This window comes from Lontra canadensis, unplaced genomic scaffold, assembly GCF_010015895.1.
Source record: "Lontra canadensis isolate GAN:19392208 unplaced genomic scaffold, GSC_riverotter_1.0 scaffold2, whole genome shotgun sequence".
Classification (NCBI taxonomy): Eukaryota; Metazoa; Chordata; class Mammalia; order Carnivora; family Mustelidae; genus Lontra; species Lontra canadensis.
In genome coordinates, this window is record NW_022630996.1 from 64,286,329 (window position 1) to 64,305,950 (window position 19,622).

The following is a 19,622-nucleotide window of genomic DNA, read 5'->3' on the forward strand; positions in this document are numbered from 1 at the left end:
CAGATTCATGGAACGTGTGGTGGACGTCATTAAGGAGCTGGTGGAATTGCAAAGATCCTGCAGCTCACAGACTTGTTCTATGTAGCCACTACCCCTTTACCCAAGTCTGACAAAGCATATCGAAAAAGGGAGGGCTTGGGGCGCCTGGCTGGCTCAGTAGAGCATGCAACTCTTGATCTTGGGGTGGTAGGTTCCAGCCCCATATTGGTATAGGGATTATTTAAAAAATAAAATCTTAAAAAAAAAAAAAAAAAAAAAGGGAGGGTTTAACAGACTCCTGGAACATTCCAGCTAACTCACTCCTCATATCCAAGGATTGTTTGCTTTCTTACTTCACTCTAAAACTGACTGTGTCTAAGAGTTAAGACAATGTTTCTGTGACACTGTATGGTGTTATTTGGCACCAAGAAGATGTAGCAAGAAAATGTACAGAGATTCTGCTATACTTTATTCCGTATCATGTTACAAGAAAACAACAGTGACAGCTGACAAACCATTACATCTTTCATAATACAGACAAATTACACTTGGGAACAAATATGCAACATGTATTATTCCATTCTCCTTACTATGTTTCATTTTGGAATATAATAGTTTTCTGAATGATGCTAATACATTTCTTAGGTACCGACCTTCTGCTATGAAGTACACATCTCAGTGTATCATACAAAAAAAAAAAAAAAAAAAAGAAAAGAAAAAGAAAAGAAAAATTAAAAAAAAAAATCCACTCCCAACCAGAGAATGTAGATTTTGTATGTGCCTCTAAAATATGCTGCTGTAGGAAGGGGAATGAAAATAGGAGATTGCTTATTTCACTTGAGACTTTTTTTTGTTGTTGTTTTTGGTATATGAGAAAATTGCAAGGCAGTAATATATGTGGTTTCCTCTGCCTACAAGCCAGTAAGAGAGATAGAAGTTATGTGCAATTATGCAGCATATTCCTATGTATAGGGGGCAGGGAATAATCTACCCCAATATGTACAGCCTAAACATCCTCTTATGTAACAAAGATTACAAAACCAGTAAGTACTATTCACAGATGAGTATCTTATATAGACACATAACCTAGGATATTAATTACACTGGCTGTCATGTACACACTGAGGAAAAGATACCAAGAGGTCTTGCTTTCTCTGCAAACCTGGAGGCTCCCCTGGAAACTTTTCTTGCTACTCTTGGGAGGTAGAAATAGCTTCTCACCCTTTTATCAGTGGAAGGACAGCCACCCCTGCCTTATGCCCTGTTTTGTTTTTCCTCTGAGCACTGCAAAAACATTTTTTTTTATGTCTTACGTATCCTGCATCTTTAAGTCAACCAAACTGTTCCTTAAGAAAATGGAAACAAAGTCCCAACTTTTCTTTCAGAATACTGTGTGTGCACTCATGTTGCACTGATACCTTCACAATGCTAATGAATTCCTAATATTCCAGCTGTATGAATTCAGGACAGTCCTTCATATAAAAATAATCTCACAAAACATTCCAGTGCTTTCTCAATAAATAAATCTGCTAATGAACACATTCTGTAATGATTTTCATGACTGCCCTCCGTGGGAGGGGGCGGGGAGAGAGGAGGTGGGGGGATGGATTGCCAATAGGAGAGGAAAGGGGAGAGAAATGAACCAGACTTTGGATTTCTTGTACGGAGGACAAGGATGGGGAGCTACAGATGAGACCTTCTGAGACATGTCTGTGTAAAAAACAGATTTTCCTCCACACTGACCAGCTTAGGTTTCCTTTCTGAGAGAAGCTGCCTGTGACGGGCACGTATCTCTGAATGATGCCACCATTCCTAATCGAAGTCTCTTAATATTAAATATTTTCAAATGTTCAACTTAGAAAGCTTATTACATAGCAAGATTTAATCATCAGCTGCTCTTGGTTTAAACTTGTTAATTACAAAAGTTATGCCTCTCCCCCAAATAAATAATTCAAAATCAATCACAGGCAAGGCTGTTCTTGATCGCATGTAAAATTTTCTCTCCGTATTTACATTAAGGAATCGTAATTTAAGCACACCATAAAATACTGCTAAAGACTTCCAGTGGGTTGGAATGTCTGAGAGAAGAATGGGAAAGACTTCTAGGTAGCAAACAGTAAACATTCTAGCCTTGGGTAACTTTTGCTCTCTTTAAAATCAATTAGTAAGTAATTCTTTGCTTTGCACCTAGAAGCTTTCAATGAATGCTACTTCTGAATAGGATGGATTGTGACCTTGACATATTTATTCATGCCCACTCCAGGGAAGGTACCCTTTTAATGCTTAGAAGTTCTGGGTTCAATTTCCTAGGAATACTGGCTTCGACTATAGAGAAGCTTTTTCCTCATGTGACTCTCAGAGAATGCCTTTGTCAAACTGGCTCACAATTCCTAGTCTTGATCCTAAAAAGTGCAATGCATTTCAAGTTCTCAGTCTCTCTTTTCTGACCAACAGGAAAATGTAAAACAATGTACATGAAAAGTATTTCCATAGGAATTGGTGTTCTGAGGGGCCAGGTTTCATGTTTTAGATGAAGTTCCCTATCTACCTCGGTGGCCTCAGTATTATTTGGGGTTGTGTGGTGAGGGCGGCCCCACTGGGAGAAGGCCTGCATCTGGCAGCTCGCCCTCCCCATCAAAGTGCGTGCCCAGTCTACCTTTCCGTTGTTGTCACATACGCGCCTTCATCCTTCAAGGCCCCTCATTTTCTTAATAAGGGAAGCTGGGCCTTTCTTTTTTCCTTACCATCTTGAAAGCAAGACTCCTGCACTGTTTCTACAACCTGTGTTCAAACAGTTTTTCCAGGAGACTGGTTAAAGTTAAGGTCCCCACTGATGTCTTCCAATCAGCTTGGAATGTTTTAAAAAGTGTAATTCCAAGGTGCTTTGGTGTGAATGAGCAGATTTTCAACTCTGGATAACTCTGTAATTTGCTTTTTTTGAATGTTACCTAGCCAAGATGGCTTTTGGGGCTCTAATGTCCAGCAGATACAAATCTTTTGCATCCAAGTTTTAAGCATTCTGTTCTCATTCTTTTCTCCTCCACTTAGAAAACACTCCTGAAGCATAACAGAGTGGATGGAAAATATAAGATGTTCACAAGACCCAGAAAACAGGTAAAAAGTCACCTCAATTTCCAGAGGTTGAAAAGTAAGCAATTTATCCCTGTCTTTGTTCTTAACGCTTGATATTTGTTTCTTTACTTCCAACCTACTTGAAAAACAGTCACGCTACGTGGCTTGAAAATGCTAAGCAGATTCCAATATCCTATATACATGTGCAGTTATTTCCAAGGAAAAAAAACACATTTGCAAATGTCCTCAAAAGGTAAGTGACAGGTGGGGCCCCACAGCCAGGGACCAGGTTGTCAAGTCAGCCTGAGAACAGGGGTTTGCATTAGCTAAAGATTTCCTTCCTAGTGGTTGCAAAATATGCACTGCTCTCAAAGAAAACACACATTGTTTTATGCCACTATGTGGCTTTCAAGTACAGACGTTACTGAAGAAGTGTGAACACCAAATGTGTTGTCTTAATGTATTTAAGACATGGCTGGTGAAAGCATAAAAACCTTTACAGAGACACTGCGCTGCAGAGGGAAATCAAACAAAATCAAACACAAAAGACTGAAAAGAATACATGCCATGTATCAGTAAGCAAAGCTTAATCTTCACATAGTTCTTGGAAATCACAAGGTATCCAAATGCGTGCAAGGTTTTAAATAAATTGCAGAGAAAACAGGGTCTTGCCAGCTTCAATTTTCTTGTAAGTGAAATCCACCACAGGGAGGGGAAGGAAACTGATCCGTGATTCCCTTTGTATTATTGGCCACTTCATTAATGTGTTTTTTTTTTTCTTCCCAGAATGATGACAACTTAATCCTGGAAGGAGGAAAAGAGAAAATTGCTATATATTAAAAAAAAAAAGAAAGAAAGAAAAGAAAGAAAGAAAGAAAGAAAGAAAGAACAAACTTACATCATTCATTTTTTTCTAAATTACACGAGACATCAAAATTGGTTAGGCTAAAAGTGAGTCTTACCCGTTTTCTCTGCTGCCACCCCGAGCACACAGAGTGGTCTCCTTCACCAAAAACAGTTCTCTTAACACGATAAACAAATGTTCTGACTCCATTTTTTTCCCCCCTTAAAATAATTTAACTCCATGAACTTAAATGGTCTAACCTCTTCTTGGAGTATTTAGAGAAAAAGAAATTCAGCAAATTTCCTTCCCCAAATCATTAGTAGTGATACAGGTCTTAATTAAGTGCCTGTAGCATCATAGAGATCATTAAAAGGATAGATCCTTGTGTTCATTTTTATAAAAGGACATGAAATAGAAAACTGGATCACATACATGCTTTTAAAAAAAAAGCCCAGCTGTATATAATTCCTTCGTTGCCTGTTATCAGACCTAGTTTCAACAGAAGGAAAATTGGCCAGCAGGACCTGAATTGCCAGCCTCTTCCCACCATCCTGCATATGACTGTGCATTTCCAGGGGTGCCTGCTTAAACTTGGTAACTACTTCCATATGAGTGGTTCAAGAAGAAAGAAGGAGTGTTTACTCTCTTCCTCTCCACATTTCTTTTTGGTCCTTAAAAATTTTCATTGAGTCCCTCGGATGGGAAAGGCATGTCTTGCCAGGAAGGATGAAAAGAAAGATTCCCAGGATCAAGTCACACAGGCCAGAGACTCCAGCTCCACCAAATTCCAGAAACAAGTCCTCATTTCCATTTAAAGTTCAAGGTCACTGAGGCCTAGTTAGGCCTGCTTGTCGCCAGTCTATGGTGCAACACTGTCATCTTCCCGAGCAGGGAAGGAACTTTGGCCTTTTATTGGACACAGCTGATCATGAGGGCTGTGGTGGTAATAACTTTACTGCCCACGTGAGGCTACCTTGACCAAGAAAGCAAAAAGTTCCAGCCCTTACTGTTAAGAATAGCATCCTCCCTACTCCCAATTCATACCCTCTGCTTAACAGGATAGTTTTTTGGAAGGTTAACCTTCCATCCTTTCTTTTTTATTGAGGTGAAATTCACAGAACCTAAAATTAACCAATGTAAAGGATATGATTTAGTGGCATTTAGGATTTTCATAATGTTATCCAAACATCCCCTGTCTAGTTCCAGAACATTTTTGTTACCCCCAAAGGAGACCCTATATCCTTGAAGCAGTTACTCCCATTCTCCTCTTGCCACAGCCCCCTGGCAACCACGAATCTGCTTTCTGTCTCTATGTATTTACCTACTCTGGATATTTCATACAAACAGAATCATACAATATGTGACCTGTTGTGTCTGACTTCTTTCACTTAGCATAATGTTCCTCTATGTTGTAGCATGTATCAGTACTTCATCCCTTCTTAGGGCCAGGAATATTTTACTGTATGGACAGACCACGTTTTTTATCCATTCACGAGTTGATGTATATCTGGACTGTTTTCACCTTTTTGCTATTATGAATAGTGCTGCCATGAACATTTATGTGCAAGTATTTAAATACCTGTTTTCAACTCTTTTGGGTAAATACCTGGGAGTGGAATTGCTGGGTCACGTGGCAATTTTATGTTTAACTTTTGGAGAACTGGCAAACGATTTTCCACAGCGGCTACACCATTTTATATTATTACCAGTGATATATACAGGTTCTGGTTTCTTTGCAACACCCTTGACAATATTTGTTATTTTCTGGTTTTGATTTTTTTTTTTTTTTATTATAGACATCCTAGTGGGGTCGACTAGTATCTCATTGAGGTTTCAATTTGCATTTACCTAATGATTAGTTTGAGCACCTTTTCATGTCCTTGTTGACCATTTGTGTTTCTTTTTTGGAGGAATATGTATTCTAAGTCCTTTTCCACTCTTAAATTTCGGCTGTTGGTCTTTTTGTTGCTGAGTTGTAGGACTTTTTGTATATTTTTTTATTTTTATTTATTTATTTATTTATTTATTTATTTATTTTAAGATTTTATTTATTTATTTGACAGAGATCACAAGTAGGCAGAGAGGCAGGCAGAGAGAGAGGAAGGGAAGCAGGCTCCCCGCTGAGAAGAGAGCCCAATGTGGGGCTCAATCCCAAAACCCTGGGATCATGACCTGAGCTGAAGGCAGAGGCTTTAACCCACTGAACCACCCAGGTGCCCCATTTTTATATATTTTAGATATCAATCCCTTGATTTGCAAACATTTACTTCCATTTTGTGGACTATCTTTTCACTCTGTTGATAATATTCTTTGATGCACAAAACTTTTTAATTAGGATGAAGTCCAATTTATCCATTTTTTTCTTTTGTTGCTTATGGTTTTGGTGTCATATCTAAAAATCCATGATCAAATTTAAGGTTATGAAGATTTACATTTTCTTCTAAGAGTTTTATAGTTTTAGTCCTTACTTTTAGGTCTCCAATCCATTTTGAGTTACTTTTTGTATGTGGTATGAGATAGAGGTAACATTCCATTCTTAAGAATTCTCTGTCCTCAGTGACTGAGATAAATGTAAACAAAAGCCCTTACCTTAAGTTTCTGGGAGAGATCTGGTGGGGAGGGAGAAGCCTGGGTGGGTGCATATCACACACAGGCCCTTTGTTATCACTAAGTCCAAACACCTCAGATATTATCTCATGTACTTGCTGCTTGTGGCTCACTTGGCCAGCCCTTACTCCTGCCAGGCTGCCCAGATATGCCTTTTCCAAATCTCTTCCTAAACAAGTGACCACCCTAGCAAAAATAACAAAAGGAGACCAACTGCCTTAGTCCCCATTCTTCCAGGGAAATGAAGTAAATCCATCTTGTGCCCTCCCTGTGGCTCCCATGGAATCATGCATTCTGACTTATGTACTGACATCTTTATTGAGGCCCGTGACATCAAAGACAGAGAGCACCTGTCCCCACAACAATTCAAACACACCTGTCCATAGGCATCTTCAGCTAGTCCCCAAGCCTGCTACCAAACTTGACATTTTGATTACGCAGATGAAAAAAACGCTCATTCTCTTCCACGTTGCTTAAACAGAGGTTGCTGCTCTTCCAGGAAGCTTGCCCACCCTGGACCAATGGGAGAGCTGTGGGTTTTTCCTGACACCATCTTACCGAGGCGTAGAGTTCCTATCACCACACGGAAAGGACATATAGTTGACCCTTGAACAATGTAGGGACTGGGGCTCTGGCCCCTTGCACAGTTGAAAATCGCATAGAACTTCTGACTCTCCAAAAACTTAACTACTACCTGCCTACCATTGACTGGAAGATTTATTGGTAACATGAACAGCTGGTTAACACATATTTTAGATACGTATCATGTACTGTATTCCTACAATACAGTCAGCTAGAGCAAAGGAAGTGTTCTTAAGAAAATCGTAAGAGAAAATACATTTCCAGTACTGTTTTTTATGTATCAAAAAAAAAAAAAAATCAGCACGCAAGCATAGACATGGCTCCATTGAACTGGTGTTGTTCAAGGGCCAACTGCAGTCACTGCTCTCCTCCATTCTACCACTCTAATCCCTCCATTCTACCTCTCCTCCATTCTACTACTCTAATCCCCAGAATGCACTCCTGCCCAGGCTGACCTCCTGAACAAGTGACTTCAAATGTCCCTCCCATATGGGGACATTTCCTGTGAGGGAGGAAATAGGGAGGCAGGTGGCACCTTTATGTTCCTGATTAAACTTGGCTTTGTTGACTATTATGTCCCTAGAGCGCAGCCAAGCCCCTGCTCAGATACTCAGGAAACCTCTGCTCAATGAATAGGAAGGGAGGAGGTGGAATCTGAAAATTCAGGAGTGGAGTATGTGTTTAGAACCAGGGTTCTCTCACAGCGCATTGACGGAGGGCGAACGCTGGGCCTGTGCTCTTGAGGTCAAGAGCACAGGTACAGTGCTGACGATCCACAAATACACCATTAGCCAAGAAAGGCTGGTGGAATAACCACCTTCCTGTGCGCCATGTTTTTTGCTTTTTTTCTGTTTTTTTTTTTTTTTTTAAACCATATGACATTCTATTTGAATGATGTAATTTTCAGGATACCTGATTTGACGTAATAATAAATGACGTTGTCACCGTAATCCATTGGCATGTTACTATCCTGCTGGGTTGGTTTAAACATTTTTTTTAGCCATTGGTGGAGTCTGTCTTTGCCTCCGTCCTGATTCTTTAAATGGAATCTCTAGAAGAACAGTATGTCCCTAACCCAAGGCATAAGCAGAATTGAATAATAAAGGATAATGCATAATAATAGTAATTGGATAATAAATGGTGAACACAGTGATTACGGATAAGTCCTTTATTTGGGTTTGGGCTCAGACATTTAATGGAAGGAGCCAGGAATAAAAAAGAAGGGAGGTGCCAATAAGAGGTATCCTCTTTCCTACCTATGTGAGAGGACTCTATAGCCCCAATTGTGCCAAGTACCCTGCCTAACACTGTTCAGCAGCAGCATGATATGCCCCTTCTCCCTCCTTGGGCAGTCTCAGTATTCGTTTCAATTTTCAAGGACTACATGTAAGGTAAGCCAGTTTACTGCTAGAAAAATTCTTTAAGATCTAAATGTAATCATATGTTTGATGTATGGGGAGGTGGGTAGAAGGAGTGAGGGTATATAATATTCCCAGGGAAGCAAAATATAATAGCAATGTATGTCCTTCTCTTACATTTAATTGATTATTAAAACAGACCACATATACAATACAAATGAACAGTGAGTGTGACCACAAGCTCAACTAAGTGCACATCAATTCATAGGTATATATATCATCCGATTAACGGATGCCATTTTTATCTTGCTTCCTGCTTTTACAACGTTCTTTCCCTAGAAATGAACGTTTTAGACAAGAAATTGGATTTTATTGATAAAATCCTTATTCAGAAATATCTACATAGAGCTTCTCGGCTATAAATATTAATTAATTGGATCACTGGTACCCATAATGCAACTTTGTTCTGACCCATGTGCCCTCTGAACTAGATATTTTTTGGATTCAATTTTCTTAAAACCAACTGTCAGCGTCATGTGATGGAAGAGATGAAAAATGAAAATGAGCAGTCCCGCTGTGCAGGTGGGTGACCTGTGGGAGAGAGTCTGCCTGGTAGGATTTTTACACGAACCATCAGACACAGACCAATTGATTAGATCATCTCATACCCGCCACCAACTAGGCTCAAGAGACTAATTAGAGAGAGTACTGCCTGCGCAGGCACCCCATTGACACCTAATTTGCTCAGCCAAAGCCTTTGGGGAAAATGTATTATCTCTGCAGCTGCACTTCATGCATTTCTGATTTGAGGCATAAGCAAGGAGTGCTTCATCACTCTTTTGAGCAAACTGAATGTAGGAGCCCTTAAGTGCTAAATGCAAGCAAACAGACCCAAATTAAAAACGGGCCAGGCTTGTTCTAATTCCCTCTGTGCTCCCCATTAAGTCTCTGTGTGTACATACACACACACACCCCTACGTACACACATGCAGTTTGCAGGCTGGCGGGACCATACAGCTGAGGACTCCAGCTTAGGGTGCTACCAATGCGATCAGACGGCCTTTCTTTCACTAGCCTATTTACCCACTCAGAGGCTTTGTGTTTGTTTTATTGTTTTATTTTATTTTTTCCCCTGCTGCACTGCCCCTCTTCGAAGTAGTGTTTTGTTTTTGTTTTTGTTTTTTTTTTTCCTACAGAAAGACTCTGGCCCATTTTCTTCCCCTCTAAGCCTCACTGGAGAGAAGTGATTATTTTGGTTCCAAATTAAAACAACTGTAGGTTTTCCTTTCATCGCCTACATTGTGAACAGGATATTCACCAGGATGTATGTGAGGCTGTAGGGTAATCCGCTCATTTCTGTTTGAGAGACTCTTTGTTAAATGATGCCTAACAGAGAGGAAAGAATTATTAAAATCTGACAGAGAGAAAGCTGCCTCACAATAGTGAAGACAGTATAGAATTATAAAATATGAAGTTATCTTTGAGAAAAGCAATGGATAGCATTTGACCAAGTTTAGCTTTTATCTGTTCTTCTGTAAGATAAAACCAGTTCCAATCTTCTTTTCAAATGTAGACTCCAAACCACTGGTAAATAAGGAGTCACTTACAGATAGATATGTAATTAAGGACATGCTTTAAAAAGGGGGGAATAAAAATTAAACATTCAGACAATATGGAAAAATTAGGTTATCTTTGTGCCAAATCTAGTGGCTGTGGGGAATGAATTTCCATCATGCTGAAAAGGAAAAAACAAAACAGGACCTGGGATGGTGGTGTTCTAGAGTGGACTTACTGATTTTATGCCTTTCTAGTCACATGCTAGATGAATTATTTTACCCACATGTTCTGATAAACTATAATTCTGCTTTGTAATTTTCACATTTATCTTACTCTGAGAATTCAGTGAAGATATTTTTGGATCATTTTAGCTGTCTACTTTTAAACCAGCATTCAAAATTGGCCTAAACTGGTAAAGTCAAAGGATTCCAGTGGCCATCAAAGTGAGTAGCTTTTTGAAGGTATATGGAAAGTGGCTTGAGACGTTTGAGAACAGTTAGAAAATCAGGGCCTTAACTAACATATATAACTGTCTATAGAATTTGTTCTGATATTGTGGAAAACAAAGTACAGAATGCTTCCCCTCCCCAAGCACCATATTGATAAGCTTTCACATGTAAAATATCCAGGAAAAAAAAATCTACTAAAGAGGCTGTGCCACTTTGAGTTCAATACTGCTTAAAATATTAAGAAAAGCAACAAAATTAATCTTTTGTATTTAATTCATCTTCAGCAGCATTCACTACTTATAGAAAATTAACTCCAGAAATAAGGTTACTAAACCCTAAAGCAACTAAGCAAGTACAGATCTCTCAGAAGTAAAAATATGTATAAATACAAGTATATACATATATGGCGCATATACTCATTTGTATATATAGAACATACATACTCAAATTTCATACTGTAGATTTTATATAAATGTCACATTCAACATGGTAAGTTTTACTCTTTATACTGATCTAAAAAAATCTGGTGACAGCTTAATTTCTTCATTTTTTTTTAAGTGAGTTATGTTATGATTTGGCTAGAAATACAGATTTTCTTTTAGAACATCTGAAATCAGTGTTTTCCAGTTACTCTGAGGTTGCACTGAAGCTTCTTGAAGGAAGTAGAAAATTAGCCAAACCTACTTCTCTAACTTATTTCTCACTTATGATAATCATGTTTCTTCCTCACCACCCCCCCAGCCCCCAGAAGGGAACATATCTTTGAGACCAGCAAGAGAATATTAATTAAAATGAATGCAGGAATAGACAGGCTTTGTTTTAAGCTTAACAGAAGGTCCATCATTCAAAATAGCTCAAATCCTTTAAGTTGAAAGCCGTTTGGTAACATCCATATGGATGCACAATGCACTAATTGCAGTGACTTTGCACATTTTAAGCTTCATGCCAAAGTGGAGATTTTAATTAAAAATTTTCAAGCAAGGCTATAAGTCTAACATTTCAAAACAAAACATTTCTCACACAAGGAAAACGGACTTAACATATCATTTCAATAATCATCATTATCAGTGAACATTTACCGAAATCCTCATTAAATACTGGGCATTGTGTGATGTATAATTAGTGGTAATTGAAAAGAACGCTGTATTTTCATGGTGTGACTGTTTATTAAATCGGCCTTATGTAAAAGACTAGTCATATTTTAGACCCATGGGGATAGCGATTCTGGGAGTATATTCCGTCTTGGTGAAGGCCAAGAGAAGTGCAGACAGACAAGGAAAGTACTGATGTAGGTCTTCTAAGAACATCCAAGACACAGGCCATCTTTTACATACACACACACACACACAAAATATGTCTATAAATCATATATATATATATATAAAATCATATATGCACACACACACAAATACATACACTGTGAGGTTTGAAATAGCTTGTTGAAATAGTTTCAATGGCAAAGTTAAGAAGAGCAAAACCTTTACCAAATGAGACTTATTTTTTTCAAAGATTTCATATTGGAAGATTTACTTGCTCAGCAAACCTTTATAACTGACTGGCTGCTAAGTGGGATAAGTTAATTAAACAGAATTCTGACTCTTTAACCTTCCTTATATATTATAGTCCTACTAAACTATATTTAGATAAACCAAATACAAAGCTATGTAACCTAGCAGTGTGTGAATTTTTTACAACTTAAAATGAACACACACAAATATCATAAAACCACTTCTAAGTATTTAGCAGTCAGAGAAACATGAGGGTTGATGTCTGACTTTAATTAAAAGATCTGAGAGGAGATCTGAGACTTCATTTTGGGTGGATTTTTTTCTTTCAAATTAAAACTTGTCTAGTATTATTGTCCAAAGTGTTGAAGCAGAAGAAGTTTCCATGCTAAGGGTTTTGAATTCAACATAATATCATCACCCCTACAATGTCATTCTGTCTTACGAACCATTATATTGCAGAAATCTGCAAAGCTGCAACACAAATTTCTGGGGTTGAAATTAGATTACAAATGGCTGGTACATAAAGAATGGTGTCAGCATAAACCAGAAGTCAGATTAGTTCATGAGAGAGACTTAAATCTATTGTGGACGTTCTGAGCCACCAAGTCATGGCAGCCATATGCAAGAGACATAGTCAGTTGCATGGGAGTTGAAGAGGTGTATAGTACTGTACATGCTGTCTGTTTGCCTACATGCTTCCTCTTGCCTTGGTTTGGCCACATGCTCTGTCTTGGAATTAACTGTTTCTTATACAATTCTCCTAGATCTTGTCACATTTGCTCTGTCACCCAAAATTCTACATCTTCAACCCTTTCATCAATCTTCTTTCACTTGTAAGAGATGCTAGTATTTTTATTAGTGTTTTTATTGCTTTCGATGAGTGCTCTGTGCTCTAGACTGAATGTTGTATGCCCCCCAAATTCCTATATTGAAATCTAATCCCCAGTGTGATGGTAGTTCCAGGTAGACTCCTGGGGGGTGATTAGATCACCAGGATGGAACTCACAAGAATGGGATTAGTGCCCTTACTAAAGAAACCCTAGGGAGCTCTCTCACCCTTCACCATGTGAGGACACAATAAGAAGAGAAAGAGGGTCTTCATCAGACATGAATCTACTGGTGCCTTGCTCTTGGGCTTTCGGCCTCCAGAACTGTGAGAAATAAATTTCTGTTGTTTGTAAAGCCACCATTCTATGGCATTCTGTTATAGTGGCCTGAACAGACAGAAACATTATAGTTACTAAGTTGAATACATTTTGAGCTGTCTGCCTCTTACTCTATTTTTCCCCATAAGCCATATAATTTTTACAGGGGCATTCTGCTGAATGCAGGCAGGAAAATGGAAATCTTAGTCTAGCACTAACATCTATTCTGATACCATCACAGAACAACACATTCACTACCATAGCACATTTCTTCCCCCAGGAAGGTCCCACAAGGCCATATTGGGGGATGCAGATGCTGGACAGCCAGCTCACCTCCCACCAACTCCTTCCCATAGCTCCCCCACCAGGTGAACACTGCCAAGGAACAACTTCCAGACCAAGATCAAGGACCCTAAGTGCTGAGTCATGAAAAGTATCTACATATTGAGTCACTGGATGCGCATCTCCACAAAATTACAATAAAGTATTTTGATGCTGGCTATACTGCTATAACAAATTACTGTATCTTTAAAAAAAAAAAAAGATTTCATTTTGCCTTTCACAAAGATGGTGCTGAAAGCTTAGAAGGAAGCCCCAGCCCCTCCTAAACCTGAAGTGAAAGCAAAGGCTTTGAAGGCCAAGAAAGAGGTGCTGAAAGGCATCCACAGTCACACAAAAAAGATCTGCAGGTCACTGTCACTGCTTTCCAACGACCCAAGACTCTGCATCTCTAAAGGCAGCCCAAATACCCTCGAAAAAGCACTCGGAGAAACAATCTTCATCACTATGCCATCATCAAGTTCCCACTGATACTGAGTCAGCCATGAAGAAAACAGAAGACAACAACACACTTGTGTTCATTGTGGAGGTCAAGGCCAACAAGCACCAGAGCAAACAGGCTGTGAAGAAGCTCTATGACATTGATGTGGCCAAGGTCAACACCTTGATCAGGCCTGATGGAGAGAAGAAGGCATATGTTCTGCTGGCCCCTGACTATGATGCTTTGAATGTTGCCAACAAAATTGGGATCATCTGAACTGAGTCCAGCTGGCTAAATCTAATATAAATTTTTTTTGCCATTAAAAAAAAGGGAAAAAAAAAAAAGATCTCATTTTTAAATAATCTCCGCCCCAGCATGGGGCTTGAACTCACAACCCTGAGATCAAGAGTTGCATGTTCCACTGACTGAGCCAGCTAGGTGCCCCACAAGTTAGTATATCTAATAGCCAAGATGAGTTCTGAGAGGCAGATCTACAGAATATGTGCCGTGAGGAGTAAATACTAGCATTTTGTGCTCAGGTAGCATTTTCTCTCATTCAAAGTATATTTCCATTTATTTGCTCATTAAATGCAAGTGCCTAAAAAAAGAACATGATGGTAAGAAAATAATAGATTTTATAAAATGGAGTGTTTTTGTTTTGTTTTGTTTTGTTTAAAGTTCTACTCCTTGAGCCACTGGTTCAATGCCTGTGGCATTTTTGACAGCAGGAGGTGTCTGTCTGCTCAGGTTTAAGTGCCCACAGCACTCACTAGAGGAACCACCACCTTTCTAGGAACTAGGGGGACCAGCTGTCCCGGTTTGCCAGGCCTGAAGGAGGTTTCCAGGATGGAGGAATCTCAGTTTTAAAACTGGGACAAATCAGAAGGAGTTGGTCACCCTCACAGAGACAACAGGGTTGACAAGCTGTTACTCCCAACTTTATTATATAAACAGAGCCAGCATGCCTGGCACTTTATTTTACTACACGAACAAAGACATGCTGATGCTCTGGTCTCAAAATGCGTGTCACAAAGTGTTGCAAATGCTAACCCCTGAGAGTGGCAAAAGATTTGTTGAGAAGTGGGTGGGATATGAGACTGCCCTCTGCTCAGCCGCCAAGGGATTCTTCACCTCTCCTCGACTCTGCATTTTAGACCTTCCTCTGTAAGGTTTTTTTTTTTTTTTTTTTTTTTTTTAAAATCAAAGCCCTGGTCAATCCCATTCTGCTCTAATGAGGTTGTTGAATTCAAGACCATCAGCTTATTCTTCACCACAATTCTCAGTTGCACTTTCAATAAATCCTACCTATTTAAATTCATACATGCCTGTGCTGGGCCTCACAGAGGAGGTGGCTAGGGCTGCCACTCTCACAGGATGAGAAGTGCAAATGTGGCCTGACTCCCCACAGTATACCCCTCTCCAGTCCTCATATCAATCACCACGCACCAGAAAGATGCCTCAGGTACTCATTAAATAGTTTGTTCACTTGAGTTTTTATATTTGCCTATGCATTTAAAAGGAAAAGGAAAATGTGCACTAACTCCTAGCTTTCCTGCTCTGCTGTCCTTTCTAACTCAAACATGATTTACTGGTTTTGATTAGCACATGACCTCAGACAGACTTTCAAATTGCAGCGTTTGGAGATCTGAAATATTGTCAAATCTTTTAAAGAGCCACTGTGATAAATTAGAAAACATCATCACTACACTCCTGTCTTGAATCACTGTGGTCACACGGACTGGGAGGTTTGGCTCATTAAAAATGTGAAGGCTGTAATGTCTGATGAATAAGACACTCATATCAACACAATTGGTTTCCTCCTGGCATAAAACAATTAAAATGCCAACAGCTCAGGGGTTTAGCGGCAGAGCAAAGAACAGCGCCTGCAGGCCTGGGGTCAAGCTCTCCCTTCCACTGGCAACAGAGCTCAAGAATGCAGTGACATTAGCCAGTGCACACCAGGCTCGTGAGATGAAGGGATGCCGCGTGCTTTTTTAGTGTCCACTTGGGGCTGACTGAAACAAAAGCACCAATAGAGTTAAGGGAGTTGAGCCCTTATTGTGGGAGGTGAGGCAATACCTTTTTGCCTTGCCCCCAAACCAGAATCCCACATACAATGTGGTTAAGTCAGGAATGTGACATCTTCTCTTCCACACCTGTGAGCCAGAGCACATCCCAGAAAGATCTTATTTCCTCTTCACACAAATGCTAGAGAACAAAGTCATGCCTTGTCTGGGTTATGCTGTTTGTTTTCCAGTCTGCTGGCATTAAAATTGTACCCTAAGCACCTATCACGTCTCATGATGCTCTGTTAAGTCCTTTCAAAAGTTCTGATTTTGAACACTGGGGCCATTTGGAAGGAAAGAAAAACAAAAAAACAAAAACCAGATAGCTTCATGTTATCATGGGGGAAAATCACTCAAATTCCATTTTAAACATAAAAATAGAATGTACATTGTATGAAGTATACAAAAGTGGGGGAAAAAACAAACCCAGCCTCATCAGCTTCAATAAGCTGTTTTGGTTTTGTTCCTTTTGCCATTCTTCAATGGGGTGGTGGGGGGAACTCCATAGGAGATGTCATGAACAATGAGCTGGGGCCTGAGATGCTAATACAGAAAAGCTCTTTTGTTTTCTAATTACTGACCTCCCAGAGTTTTTGTGATAAGAGTTTATATAAGCAATTACATAGCACCAGAGTTCTCATAATCAATTATTGAGGACCCTGGTCCAAGCAGGATGTAAAACTACTCATGCTTGGATTAACACAGTAAAGTTAAATCCTGTCTCTCTCAGTACTTTATTTTTTAAAAAAAAAATTATTTATTTTAGAGAGAGAGAGGGAGAGAGAGCATGAGAGCACATGGGGAAGGGGCCGAGGTGGTGGGGGGGCGAGAATGTGTGTTGTGTGTGTCAGTCTGGATCGGATCCCAAGCTGAGCTCCGAGCCTAACATAGGGCTCAATCTCATGACCCTGAGATCACGACCTGAGCTGAAACCAAGAGTCAGATGCTTAATGGACTGTGCCACCCAAGTGCCCCACTCAGTAATTTGTTATCAGCAAAAATTCTTTTTTTTTAAATTTTATTTATTTATTCGACACAGAGTAGTAGAGTAGGCAGAGAGGCAGGCAGAGAGAGAGGGAAGCAGGCTCCCCGCTGAGCAGAGAACCTGATGTGGGGCTCCATCCCAGGACCCTGAGATCATGACCTGAGTCGAAAGCGGAGGCTTAACTCACTGAGCCACCCAGGCGCCCCAAAGGAAAAATTCTAATGGGTTGATTTTAGGCACAAGGTAAAGGGCAATTATTAGGAATCAATGAAATGAAGCAAAGGCATAATTTAGAGAGACTAGAAAACAATTCACGGCAACGAGAGTTTTCTGTTAAAAAGTATGTAATCATGGTCACTGGAGGGCTATTTTTCTAAGCACTACATATATCACAGTAATCCCTCTTTTTTTTTTTTTTTCCTTTGTGAGAGAGGCATGGGAGGGTTAGAGAGAGAATCTTAAGCAAGCTCCATGACCAGTATGGAGCCCTCACAACCCTGAGATCATGACCTGAGCCAAAATCAAGAGTCAGATGCTTAATCAACTGAGCCACCCAGGTGCCTTTCAGGCTGTGATGATTCTTAAAACTTTCTGAGTTACTGCCAAACTTGAGAACCAGAGGAACACCAGAGAATTCTCTTCAGAAAATGACATCGCTAAAACTACATGCAGATTTTTTCACACAGTCTGAGCTGATTCCATTAATAGATCCGGGGACCCCAGGTCAAGGACCTCAGGATTAGAGTGTCAGAATGTTGAACCATCATGAGCATTTCCATGATCTAGCCATAATTCCAGAGCATACTGCAGAGGAAATACCTTCTGTGAAGGTTAAGTATTTGAAGGTAATTCCTTTTGAGCAAGCGCACAGTCTAGGGAGATTTCTGTTAAGGGGAAAAGGCTTACATGATTTCTTACACCCTCCCTCAGTGATAAAAATACAACCAACCAAATAAAAACAAAACAAACTAAAAAATCTCATTCAGTTTGTATATCATGTTTCCTTCAAGAAAGATGGAACCTGGTCCATTTTATCTGATGAAGGCAACTGCCAGCAAGAAAAGGAGAAATGGGAGCTATGGATCCTACATAGGGAGCTGAATAGGGATCTAAAATAGATGAACCTCAGACTATGAGGAGCTGAGTCAGACTCTTTTTCCCCACACACAACCCTTCATTCCTCCTTCCCTTTTCTTCTCTATTAAAGTCATTATCAGTGATGTACCAACATTAATGCAGATTAACAGATCAATGGAAACTAACTTCATTGTACCCATTCTTACTAATTATATTCAATGCCAATGATTATCACTTCATTTCAATTTATAGTTATTGTTTTAGTACTGCGAAAACCAAAATTATTGAGAGCTTCTTATAGCTTTGCCAATGACCCTGAACTCTTATTTTTCCTTTTAAGGTAAAAAATAGTATCGGCCAAGAATTTGTAATTGTTTTTAATACGGTCTCCTATGTTTTCTCTCTCAGAGAGGGCTGCAGACAACTCTCCCGAGAAGCTAGAGATTTATTGGGCCTCTGGTCCCCACCTGCAAAAGGCGGGTGTTTTATATTTTATGGTTAACAGAGCTGAAGCTATTAGAGAAATACTTCATATTCCTATTCTCTGGACAAAGTTTTGTTTCTCTTACCAGTAACAGTGTTTATTCTTGTCATCAGAAGACCAACTCATGGTCTCCTGTTTCTGCTCTTCACAGACTGACTTGGCGTCTGTCGTCTCACTCTGGGTCTGTCATTTTACAGTTGTGGTGTACCAGACCTTGGTCTGGAAGCTCAGCATACCAGTGACACTTGCTCACTTTCATCTTCTTGGCTGAACTCTCTCGACACTTGCACCCTGTTCATCCTGGGCACGTGAATTACTTGTTCCTTCCTTGCTAGGAGACAAGGAAGGCTTATGGCTTATGGTGTCCCTCTGTGACCCGGCATGGTGGCACTGAGATCCCAAAGACTGCAAATCTTCAGGAACCAGTTAAGGAGGGAAAAGGAAAATGTGGAGTTGGGGATGCCTCTTAGCCCATGTGGTAAAGGTTGCCATGGCAACCATACCTAACTGTCCCTCTACCTTGCTCCTCAAACAGATCTGCCTGTTGGTTTGGTGTTCAAGGGCATTTGCACAGAACTGCCTCAGTTCTGTGATCCACGTAATATTACTTTTATACAACTTAATTTTATGCCATTTCTTTCCCCGAGTAGTAATAAAGAAGGTACTAAGAGTTTCAAAATCAAGTATGTACATATTCATGTACATTTTTGACCAGAGTTTTGCACCTGTTTAGATGCAACAAGGCCATTTCTCATTTCCCCTCCTTGAACGTTTTCGTTTCCTTGTCCTTCATTCTCCCTCCCCTGAATGCACTCCTACACACACCCACACCATCTGAATGTCAGTTGGTGATATAGAAGGACTATTCTAAAGAGAAATTCTAAACATAAAGAGATGGGGTCCTAAGCATCTTGCAAACTCAGAACCCTTCTGCAATTATGGCAAAGCAGAGGAAGTGTAAGGAAAAACCAGGCTTAGCATAATGAAATTTAAACTTTTTCCATTTAATAGGTCTTTCTCTTAAATAAGAGGGAGGTTCACTTCCCTTACTTTCAAGCAACAAGAAAACGGGATGTTCTTTAGAGGTTCTGAGGGAATAGAGGGATAGAAAACCTTGCTCTGATTGTTTTAGTGGCCTGTGAAGCCTGG

The 19,622-nt window shown here is 39.8% G+C and overlaps 1 protein-coding gene across 5 annotated transcripts in view; it reads right to left on the reverse strand.

Annotated features, from left to right (window-relative positions):
- Positions 1-3,601: 3,601 nt before the first annotated feature.
- The window catches only part of CDK14 (cyclin dependent kinase 14), a 582,313-nt gene continuing 566,292 nt past the window's right edge, over positions 3,602-19,622 (reverse strand). For all 5 annotated transcript variants that reach the window (XM_032875564.1, XM_032875554.1, XM_032875517.1 and 2 more), the window contains one exon: positions 3,602-3,855. The gene's annotated coding sequence lies outside the window, so the exon portion shown is untranslated. The remainder of the gene's footprint in view (positions 3,856-19,622) is intronic.